This window comes from Fundulus heteroclitus, chromosome 7 (genome assembly GCF_011125445.2).
Source record: "Fundulus heteroclitus isolate FHET01 chromosome 7, MU-UCD_Fhet_4.1, whole genome shotgun sequence".
Lineage (NCBI taxonomy): Eukaryota > Metazoa > Chordata > Actinopteri > Cyprinodontiformes > Fundulidae > Fundulus > Fundulus heteroclitus.
Window position 1 is genome coordinate 42,327,487 of NC_046367.1, and position 10,514 is coordinate 42,338,000.

Here is a 10,514-nt window from a genome sequence, read left to right on the forward strand (position 1 = left end):
AAACTGATGTCCTCGACCCCGACGCCTCACAGCCAGCAGCTTCTTAACTGTTTAGACTGGTTCACTATCAATAATCCGGGGGGCAGGGGGAGCCTTGGTGGCAGGGACCAACTTGCTCTCTCTCACTGGTTTGATGTGGCTGACATGAAACATGGGATGACATCTCATGGTTCTGGGGAGTTTAAGTCTTACAGCCACAGGGTTAATAACTTTAGACACCGGAAATGGTCCGACAAATCTTGGAGACAGCTTACGTGAGTCAGTGCGAAGGGCTAGATTTCGAGTGGACAACCAGACTCTTTGGCCCACCCTGTAGACAGGTGCTGGAGCTCTGCGTCGATCTGCAGCTCTTTTGTAGGTTGAGGACTGTTTCAGGAGAGTGCGACGCGCCATGGCCCAGGTCCTACGACAGCGGCGGATAAGACTAATGGCAGAGGGTACACTGACCTCTTTCTCTAGGGCTGGAAACAGAGGAGGTTGATAGCCATGGACGCAGTGAAATGGAGACAGGCCGGTGGAGGAACAGGGTAGGGTGTTGTGGGCAAACTCTACCCACATAAGCTGCTTACTCCAGGAAGAAGGACACCGTGAGGCCAGGATGCGCAGACCAGTCTCTAGTTCTTGATTTAGCCGTTCTGACTGGCCGTTGGTTTGAGGATGGTAACCTGATGAGAGACTGACAGAAGCTCCCAACAGGGAACAAAACGCCTTCCAAAATTGGGAAATAAACTGTGGACCCCTATCAGACACTATGTCAGTCGGGAAACCATGAATCCTGAACACTTGAGACATCAAAACCTCAGCAGTCTCCTTTGCTGTAGGCAACTTAGCAAGAGGGATGAAGTGAACCATCTTAGAAAATCTGTCGACCACAGTGAGAACGGTGGTATTACCTTCTGAATTGGGCAGTCCAGTAACGAAATCCAGAGAGATGTGAGACCAAGGTCGAGTGGGGATTGGTAGTGGCTGCAACAGTCCGGAAGAGCGGGTGTTGGAAGGCTTATGCTGGGCACAGACAGGACAGGCCGCCACATACTCAGCAACATCTCTCTTCATCGTCGACCACCAGAACCGCTGCCGTATGACAAACAGCGTACGTTCAACACCTGGGTGACAAGAGAAACTGGAAGCATGCGCCCAATGGATGACCTGGGACCTAAGCTCTGGAGAAACAAATAGTCGGTTTGGAGGACACCCGTCCGGAGGCTGAACCCCAGCTGATGCTTGCTTGACCCTCTCCTCCACACTCCAAGTCAGTGCTCCCACAACACATGAAGATGGAATAACATGAGCAGGTGCCTCAGGAGGGGAAGAGGTGAGGCCATGCAGGCGAGACAGAGCATCTGGTTTGACATTCTTGGAACCTGGTCGATAGGACACAGTGAAGTTAAAGCGATTAAAAAACAAGGCCCACCTGGCTTGACGGGGGTTTAGTCTCTTGGCCCTCCGAAGATATTCCAGATTCTTGTGATCTGTCCAAACGATAAATGGCAGTTCGGCCCCCTCCAGCCAGTGACGCCACTCCTCTAGTGCCACCTTAATGGCCAACAATTCCCTGTCCCCAATATCATAGTTTCTCTCACTGGCAGATAGTTTGCGAGAGAGGAAGGCACATGGGTGAATCCGGTTATCCCCTACTGAGCGCTGAGAAAGAATAGCCCCCACTCCTGAGTCTGAGGCATCCACTTCAACCAAAAACTGAAGTTGAGGATCTGGTATGGTGAGAATCGGGGCAGAAGTGAACCTGTTCTTCAGCTTCTGGAAGGCATTATCTGCCTGAGGAGACCACTGAAACTTAGAGGTAGGAGAGGTCAAGGCATGTAAGGGTGCTGCAATGGTGCTGAAATCCCTTATGAATTTCCTATAGAAATTTGCAAACCCCAAAAACCTTTGTACCTCCTTTCTCGAAGTTGGGACAGGCCAGTCCCTAACGGCCTCCACCTTGGCTGGATCCATCTGCATCTCCCCCTGACCCACGATGGAGCCAAGGAAGGACACCCTTGGAACATGGAATTCACATTTCTCTGCTTTCACGTAGAGCTTGTGTAGAAGAAGACGCTGAAGAACCTTGCGAACATGTGTAGTGTGGGACTGCTCATCAGACGAGAAGATCAAAATATCATCCAAGTAGACGAAAACAAATTTGTTGAGCATGTCTCGAAGCACATCATTTATCAGGGCCTGAAAAACCGCTGGGGCATTAGTGAGTCCAAAAGGCATCACAAGATACTCATAATGTCCACTAGGGGTATTAAAAGCGGTCTTCCACTCATCGCCCTCTCTAATCCTCACCAGGTGATAAGCATTTCTTAAGTCCAACTTTGTAAAAATCCTGGCGCCTTGCAAAATCTCAAAAGCAGAAGAGATGAGAGGAAGAGGATACCTGTTCTTTATGGTGATGTCATTAAGTCCCCGATAGTCGATACACGGCCGCAGGGACTTATCCTTCTTGGCCACAAAGAAGAACCCTGCACCCGCAGGAGATGAGGATGGTCGAATGATGCCAGACTTGAGGGCTGAGTCTACATAATCTTTCATAGCCTGCTGTTCTGGTAGGGACAACGAGTATAGACGTCCCTTGGGGGGTGCAGTGCCAGGCAGTAAATCAATAGAGCAGTCATATGGTCGATGAGGGGGCAACGAAGCAGCCAGAGACTTGCTGAACACTTCCTTGAGGTTGTGGTAACAGGCTGGAACCTTGGATAACTCAGGACAATCAAGGTCTAAATCTTTCGAAGTAAATTGGGTTAATGCAGAGGAAAAAACATTCTCAGAACCCGATTGGTTCTGAAGACAATTGCAGTTCCACGACAGAATAGAACCTGTGGGCCAATCAATGTTTGGGTTATGCAGAACTAGCCAGGGATGGCCTAGGATTACGGGATGCTCTGGGAAGTCTGCTAGAAGAAACTTAATTAGCTCAGAATGATTGTCGGGGAATGTAATCTTGACAGGTTGAGTGTGGTGAGACACTGAGCACAAATGACATCCATCCAGAGCCGTGGCCTACAGATGTTCCTCAAGGGGAACAGTCCTTAGTTTCAACCGTTCTGCAAAGCGAGCATCCATCAGGTTAGCATCAGCACCAGAGTCAATAAGAACCTTCTGTTCAACACTCTTCTCAGAGGTGGAGAGTAATATAGTAGGACAAACACGTTTGATGCTGACAGAAAAGGGTGAACAACTCACCAGGATTGTTTTCTTCTTAGGATTTCTTTTATTAGTCGGACAGGAGGAGACTAGGTGACCTGACTGGCCACAATACAGGCACAACACTTCTCGAAAACGCCGTTGACGCTCCTCAGGGGGAAGACGGGTCCGGCCGAGTTCCATCGGTACCTCAGAAGAGACTGATGGGTCAACAGACAGTGAAGGAGCAGGCTCTGGAGGGAGGGGTCGCCAGGAAGTAGCGCCAGTGGCCGCATTGTTCCCCAGTGAAAAATTGTTGGAAGGAACTCGTTCCCTCCGACGTTCATAGAGTCTCTTATCAATCTTTATCGCCAAAGCGATAAGGGAGTCCAAATCCTCGGGTAAATCCAATGGTGCCAACCTATCCTTGAGCTCGTCTGAAAGGCCATCTAAAAAGGCATCAAAAAGAACTGCAGGTATCCAATCACTGCCAGCTGCCAGAGTGCGGAACTCAATAGCATAGTCCGAGACACGTCTCTTGTGCTGCTGAAGCCAGTTCAAGGCCCTGGCCGCCTCCCGTCCGGGTCTGGTGTGCTGGAAAATCTGGGTGAAACTCTTGGTAAAAAGATCTAGTGACCCACACATGGCTGAATTTCTTTCCCACTCACTGGTAGCCCATGCCTCTGCTCTGCCAGAAAGATGGCTGATAATAAAGGCAATCTTGGCTCTGTCCGTAGGGTAGGAGAGGGGCAGCAGCTCAAAATGGAGGCCACATTGTGTCAAAAATGCACAACACTCACCAGAGTTCCCAGAAAATTTCTCCAGACGGGCAAGATGAGCAGAAGGAACTGAAGGCAAAAAGGGCTGGGCAACAACATCCTCCTTAACCTGAGACGTGCTGGATCCTCGTTGATGGTGGGCTGGTCAGGAGAACGCTGAAACCTCTGAATCTGATCCACCAGGAAACTCAGTTGATCAGAAACTGAGGTCATGAACTGACCTTGTTGTTCACTCAGCTTCTTAATCCCTTGCTGTAAGTGAGCCAGTTGCTCCTCTTGTTGGTGGATCCGTCTCCCTTGGGCACCCAGGGCGTTCAGCACTGAATCAGAGTCTGCTGAGTCCATTTCTGGCCAGTTCGTACTGTCGTATGGCTCAGGAACAGAGGACTCAAATGCAAGACCTGACACAGTGGGTTCAAACTCAAAGTTCCTTTAATACAGTCCAGGGTCAAACACCAAAAAATCCAGCAGAAGCAGAGGTATCCAAAACAGAGGCAAAGACAGGTCCAAATTCAGGCTGAGGTCAAAAAACACTAGAAAGCTAAGTAGACAAAAGGCTGGAACGCTAGGCTCAAAGAACAAATACGAACTGGCAAAGGGAAGCTGCATCAGTAAGTATTAAATAGTCTAACAAACAAAAGAGGAGTACAAACACCAGGTGATTGACATTAGGCTGTGGCAGATCCTGATTGCAGGGAGGAAGTGAAGCTGCCTAAAACAAGTTCAGGAAATGATTACAAAATAAAACAGGAAGTGAAAAGAATAGGTAAAACAAGTAATACAAGAAACACATCTAATCAAGACTGCCCCTGACAGCATTCATCTAAACTTCACGTTATTGATACTTGACAAACGTCACTAACGGTGGACCTGGCTATGCCAAACAGGTTGTCTAAAAAAAACAAGAGGGTGGCTATTGTGCGGTAACAAGCACCTATTGCAAGTCAATACAGCCCCACGGCAGTGCATTTACTCTCTACTATGGCCGCCGAAGATGTGTGTTTTTACGTGAGAGCGCAAAAGAGATCCGTTCAAACGCACATAAAGGTTGCCTTTGTCATTTGAATATTATGAATGAAGTCCAAATCTGTGAAGCCACTCACATCACTAAAATTTGTCTCTTTTCCGTTTCGATCATCTTAAAAAGATTGCGTTGGTAAAATGCTGGCTCCGGTTGGAGAATAACGTAAAAAACGCAAGATAGGCTGCAGCATTACGATCCATGTTTACTTCCGCAAACAATGAGCACGCTTGCTACGTATGACGTCATTGCGTCCTCTTCTGCGCATGCGTATGAATGCAGTTCACACAGGAGCTTACATACAAGTCACATATATTTGGAAATGTGAACAGACACGCAAAGAAATCCGATTTCACAAAAAAATCGGAATTGAGCATCAAGGCCTTCAGTGTGAACATAGCCTAAGACTAGGCAAGGGAAATTTATTTGTATGGTGCATTTCAGTACAAAGACAATGTAAAGTGCTTTACATGATTAAAACATAGGAAACTAAAAATAGGATAAAAGCAAGTTGGAATAAAATGTAGACATTTTTTCAACAAAATAAAATGTGAAAATGGAGACTAAAAGCAAATATTAAAACCATTTGGACTACAAAGTTGAACTAAAGATGTTTCAATAAAACAGTTTAAATAGAACAGTTGAAGGCGATCCTAAACAAATGTGTTTTTAATCTTGATTTAAAAGAATTCAGGCTTTCAGCATTTTTACAGTTTTCTGGAAGTTTGTTCCAGATAAGTGGAGCGTAGGAACTAAATGCTGCTTCTCCATGTCTAGTTCTGGTTCTGGTTCTGCAGAGTAGGCTGGAGCCAGAAGACCTTAGTGGTCTAGAGGGTTGATACACTGATAACAAGTCTGTGATGTATTTAGATGCTAATTCAGGAATTTATAGACTAACAGAAGGATTTTAAAGTCTATTCTCTGAGATACAGGGAGCCAGTGTAAGGACTTTAGAACTAGGGTGATGTGCTCTACTTTCTTAGTCTTAGTGAGGACACAGGCAGCAGCGTTCTGGATCAGCTGCAGCTGTCTGAAAACACCGTTGCAGTGATCAATTCAACTAAAAATAACGCATGGATTAGTTTTTCCAGATCATGCTGAGACATCAGTCCTTTAATCCTAGAAATGTTCTTCAGGTGATAGAAAGCTGACCTTGTAATTGTCTTTAGATGCTTTTGAAGGTTCATGTCTGAGTCCATCACTACTCCCAAGTTTCGGGCCTGATCAGTGGTTTTTAGCTGAAGCAGCTGAAGCTGTGTGCTAACTTTTGATCTCTCCTCTATTGGTCCAAAAATTATTATTTCAGTTTTATTTTTATTCAATTGAATAACATTTTGACACATCCATGCATTGATTTCTTCCAAGCATTTACTCAGTGCTGGTGACATGGTAATGTAGAGCTGTGTGTCGTCTGCATAGTTATTGTTGCTGATGTTGTTTTTTATGATATGAGATTGAGGGAGCATGTAGATATTGAATAGGAGGGGACCCAGGATGGACCCTTGGGGAACCCGACATGTGTTTTTTTGTCATCTCTGATGTAAAGTTACCTCCTGATAAAAAAAGTCCTTCTTCTTTAAGTAGGATTTAAACCAGTTGAGCGCTGTACCAGAGAGGCCAACCCAGTTTTTCAGGTGATCTAACAGAATGGAGTGATCGACAGTATCAAATGCTGCACTCAGGTCCAGTAAAACCAGAACTGTTGTGATGGTTAATGCTGGTGAACCCGACATTAAGCCGGACACAGATTTGTGTTTTTAAAAGGTTTATGGTGAGGGATGAATAGTGATGGGTGAGGCCGGCAAGCAGAACCGTACTTGATTAAATGGTTGATGGTTAGGTGTAAACATAACTAGGGATGAGCAGGGGACCAGAAGATGCAGGTAGTGACAGAGTAGAATAGGAGATGTGGACCGGTGTAGGTACCAGATCGGCTCGGGGCCCTGCGCCTTCTGATGACGTCACTATACATGATTAGTTTAACGTTCGCACAATTACGCAAAACATTGTGATTGGTCTGAACAACTTACTAAAGTTATGGCGGTGTGTAGATTTTATTCGAGAGCAGGATTGTGGTTTGTAAACAGACAATTTTATGAAAAAATTCTCCATGGGCCCTGCGCCTCCCGATGACGTCACATTATGGCAACGCCACTCAAACAAACTACATTGAGCCTGCAGTCTGCATTTGTAATGAATCAATTTTATTTAGTTAATTTAGCGGTTTCTTTTTCTCAAAAGCTTCATGCTTAAAGATGAACATAGAAAAATGTGAAATCTTAGCAATTCAAAATAATCAATCCACTTTAATTGATAAAAATTAGGTAAAATATTTAGGTATAATGATTAACAAGGACCACACTGAAAATGACAGAACAAATATTCAAGCCGTTTTACAAAAAAATAAAAATAAAAATCAACAAATATTTGACAGTTGGCTCAATTTTTGGAAGGATATTGTTAACAAAGACGGAATGGATAGCCAGATTAATTTATCCAGCATATATCTTAAATATACCAAATACTACAATAAAAAATGTATCAAATTCATCACAATTTCATTTGGAATAATAAAAAACATGTGATCAGAAAGAATGACATAGTAATATCAGTAGAAAAAGGAAGAAAAAACGTTATTGATTTTAAAGTGATGAATGCCGTGATAAAATGGCTGTGGACTTTTATTAAAAATGAAAAGAGTTTTTGGTTTAGTTTCCCTTCACAACTTTTTTTTTTTAATTGGAGGAAGGAAATTTCTCTTAAGATGTAACTTTGATTCTGCAAAATTACCGATTAAATTGTTAGACTACCAGACAAGCATTTCAAAATGATGTTAAAAGTTTTCATGATTAAGTTACTGGAAAATAACCATAAATTAACAAAATAAAATTAATTTGTAACAAATGGAGACCGTGGGTGTAATGTAGTTTGTTTGAGTGGAGGTGCCATATAATAATGTCATCGGGAAGCGCAAGGCCCCCGAGTCGATCTGACCACCCGAGCAGATCTGGTACCTACACCGGGAAACCACCAGAACGGGTTTAGCGAGCAGCTGGGATTCACAGGAAAACAGATAGTTATTATCATTATTACCCCCAATGACTGCAGGGAGGTTTCACCCAACAGAAGTTGGAGAAGCTCTGCTCAGCTGGAACATTTCACATGACCCCTGTCACATGACCCTAGTTTAAGAGCAGAAATTCTCCATTCATTAAAAATGCTTTTGTGTGTCCTAGGTGTCTGGGTGATTATGTTATTTTTCTTGACAATAGCGCCCAAACTGCCATCAGTAGACACAATTTACTGGCTGTGAGAGGCAGATCAAATCTGTTTTGCATTTTTTATCCACTGTGAACACAATCTTTGATGATCAAGTGCAACATGCGCACTTTTTGCTCTCACAATTTTCTGTCAACACAATTTAGCGGTCATTATTTGGAGTCTTTGAAAATCAGGTCCTTAATCTTAGAAGAAGTTAACAGAAATATGAATCAGACAGCTGTTCACTATCTCTCAAACTCCGTATCTGCTGTTCTTCTTTGATGCAGCTTAGTGGAAAGTCCAGTCTATTTCAGTTACCTGAGCAAAAGCCATTGTTGGGCCTTCTTCACCAGGTGGGAGGTGTTCACAGACCAGGAGAGGTCGGAGGAGATGTGAATGCTCAGGAACCTGATGCTGTCCATACACTCCATAACCTCCCCCTGTATGCAGAGAGAAGCATGTTTAGTCTTCCTCTACCTTCTTTCGTCTGTTATTACCTCATTGATTTTGCTGGTGCTCAGGATTAGGTTGTTTCTGGAGCACCGCTGTGTCGTGGATCGTTGACTTCCTCTCTGTAGTGGGTTTCGTGGGTTTCATTGTGGTTGAGACCAACCACATTGGCGTCATATGCAAACTTCACAACCATGGTTTTGGGATGGATGGCAGAGCAGTCATGGATGAAGAGAGCAGGGCCGAGGACATGGCCATGTGGCATGCCAGACTTTAGGATCAGTAGGGCGGATGTGTGTTTCCCTATCCTAACCACCTTGTAATCAGATAAGTTACAATTGTGTAACGCGCTAACTTGTTTAAGTCTGCTTTGATTTATTGTCTTTAGAGTCGTTTTGTGTTTTTATTCATTTCAACTAATTAGTTACAACAAAATCCCCTTGTACAAAAGCAACATGGCTTAAGGTAAATATTTTCATGGTTTTACCTTTAAACCATTCATGGTTTTACCTTTTTTAGATTAGTGCCGAAAGTGTGCAGATGTTACATAAAAAAACATTTAAATATTCAGCAGTAAATTCAACAGAAAGGGTTATTAAGATCCATTCAGTCTATAAGTGTTGCATTAACTCAGTGAGAACTGCTCATTTTCAACTCCTAGGACCTGCTTTAAAAGAAAAGGAAACTGAAGCCTTGACAAAGGTGATTTCTGTTCCAAGATGTTGAATATTAATAGAAGGTTTTCCAAAATTTTAGGTGTCAAAATTTACCAAAAGCAGTGTGCTAAACGTTTGCTGTGATGTCTTTAAAGTCAAAATTTTTTTATGCAATTCAATTTTATTCAATTCAACTAATTAGTTACAGAAAAACTCTCCTTCTAGTTTTTAATTATTTAGTTCAATGTTTCCATAGTTTCAGAATAGAATAGAATTCAACTTTATCATCATTTCACGTCACAAGTACAAGCAACAAAACTTGCCTTGTACTTGTCTGTGGGCTTATTTTAGTTAATTGGACTCACCTGTGTTCCCTGATTACCACCTGTATTCAAGTTCCCCTGGCTTGTTTCCCTGTTGTCGGGTCATTCTGCGTTGCTCCGTGTCCTCCTGAGTTCTCTTCTGCTTCTCCTCCGTGTTCCCCTGCTGGCCGATGTCCTAGGTTTTGTGCCAAGCCTGAGTTCCTGTAAGTTTTGCCTTCATTAAACCTTTTGAATATTATGCGCTGCCCACTGCCTCATTGCCACCTAGGTCCTCGCCACCAACAAACCATGACAATATTCAGACCACTGAATACTCCAGGTACACATACAAAGTACAGGCCCATCTCTAATCTCCCATTTCTTTCTGAAGTACTAGAAAAAGTTATTTCTGCCTATCCCTGGGACCACCTCAAACATACCAAACTTTTTGAAAAGTTTCAGTCTGGTTTTCGCTCTGCTCACAGCACAGAAACAGCCCTGGTTAGAGTCACAAACAACCTACGAATGGCAGCAGAGGCCGACTCACCTTACCTCCTCTTACTTCTCAATCTGTCTGCTGCTTTTGACGCTGTGGACCATGGCATTCTTCACAACTGGCTACACCAAAACACTGGACTCACTGACACTGCTCTGGACTGCTTTAGATCAGACCTTACTGACAGAACAGAGTACATCTAACTCAAAAGCATGAGGTCCTGGCAACAAAGAATCACCTGTGGGGTCCCCCAGGGGTCAAGCCTTGACCGTATTCTTTACATCATGTACAACCTGCTTAGCCACTCCATCAGCTGTCACAGAGTCTCTTTGACACACAATTATAAATAAAATCTGAGCCACACCCCACTGCAGCTTCACAAACAACTACAATACTCACTGCCTGTCAGGAGGAGATAAA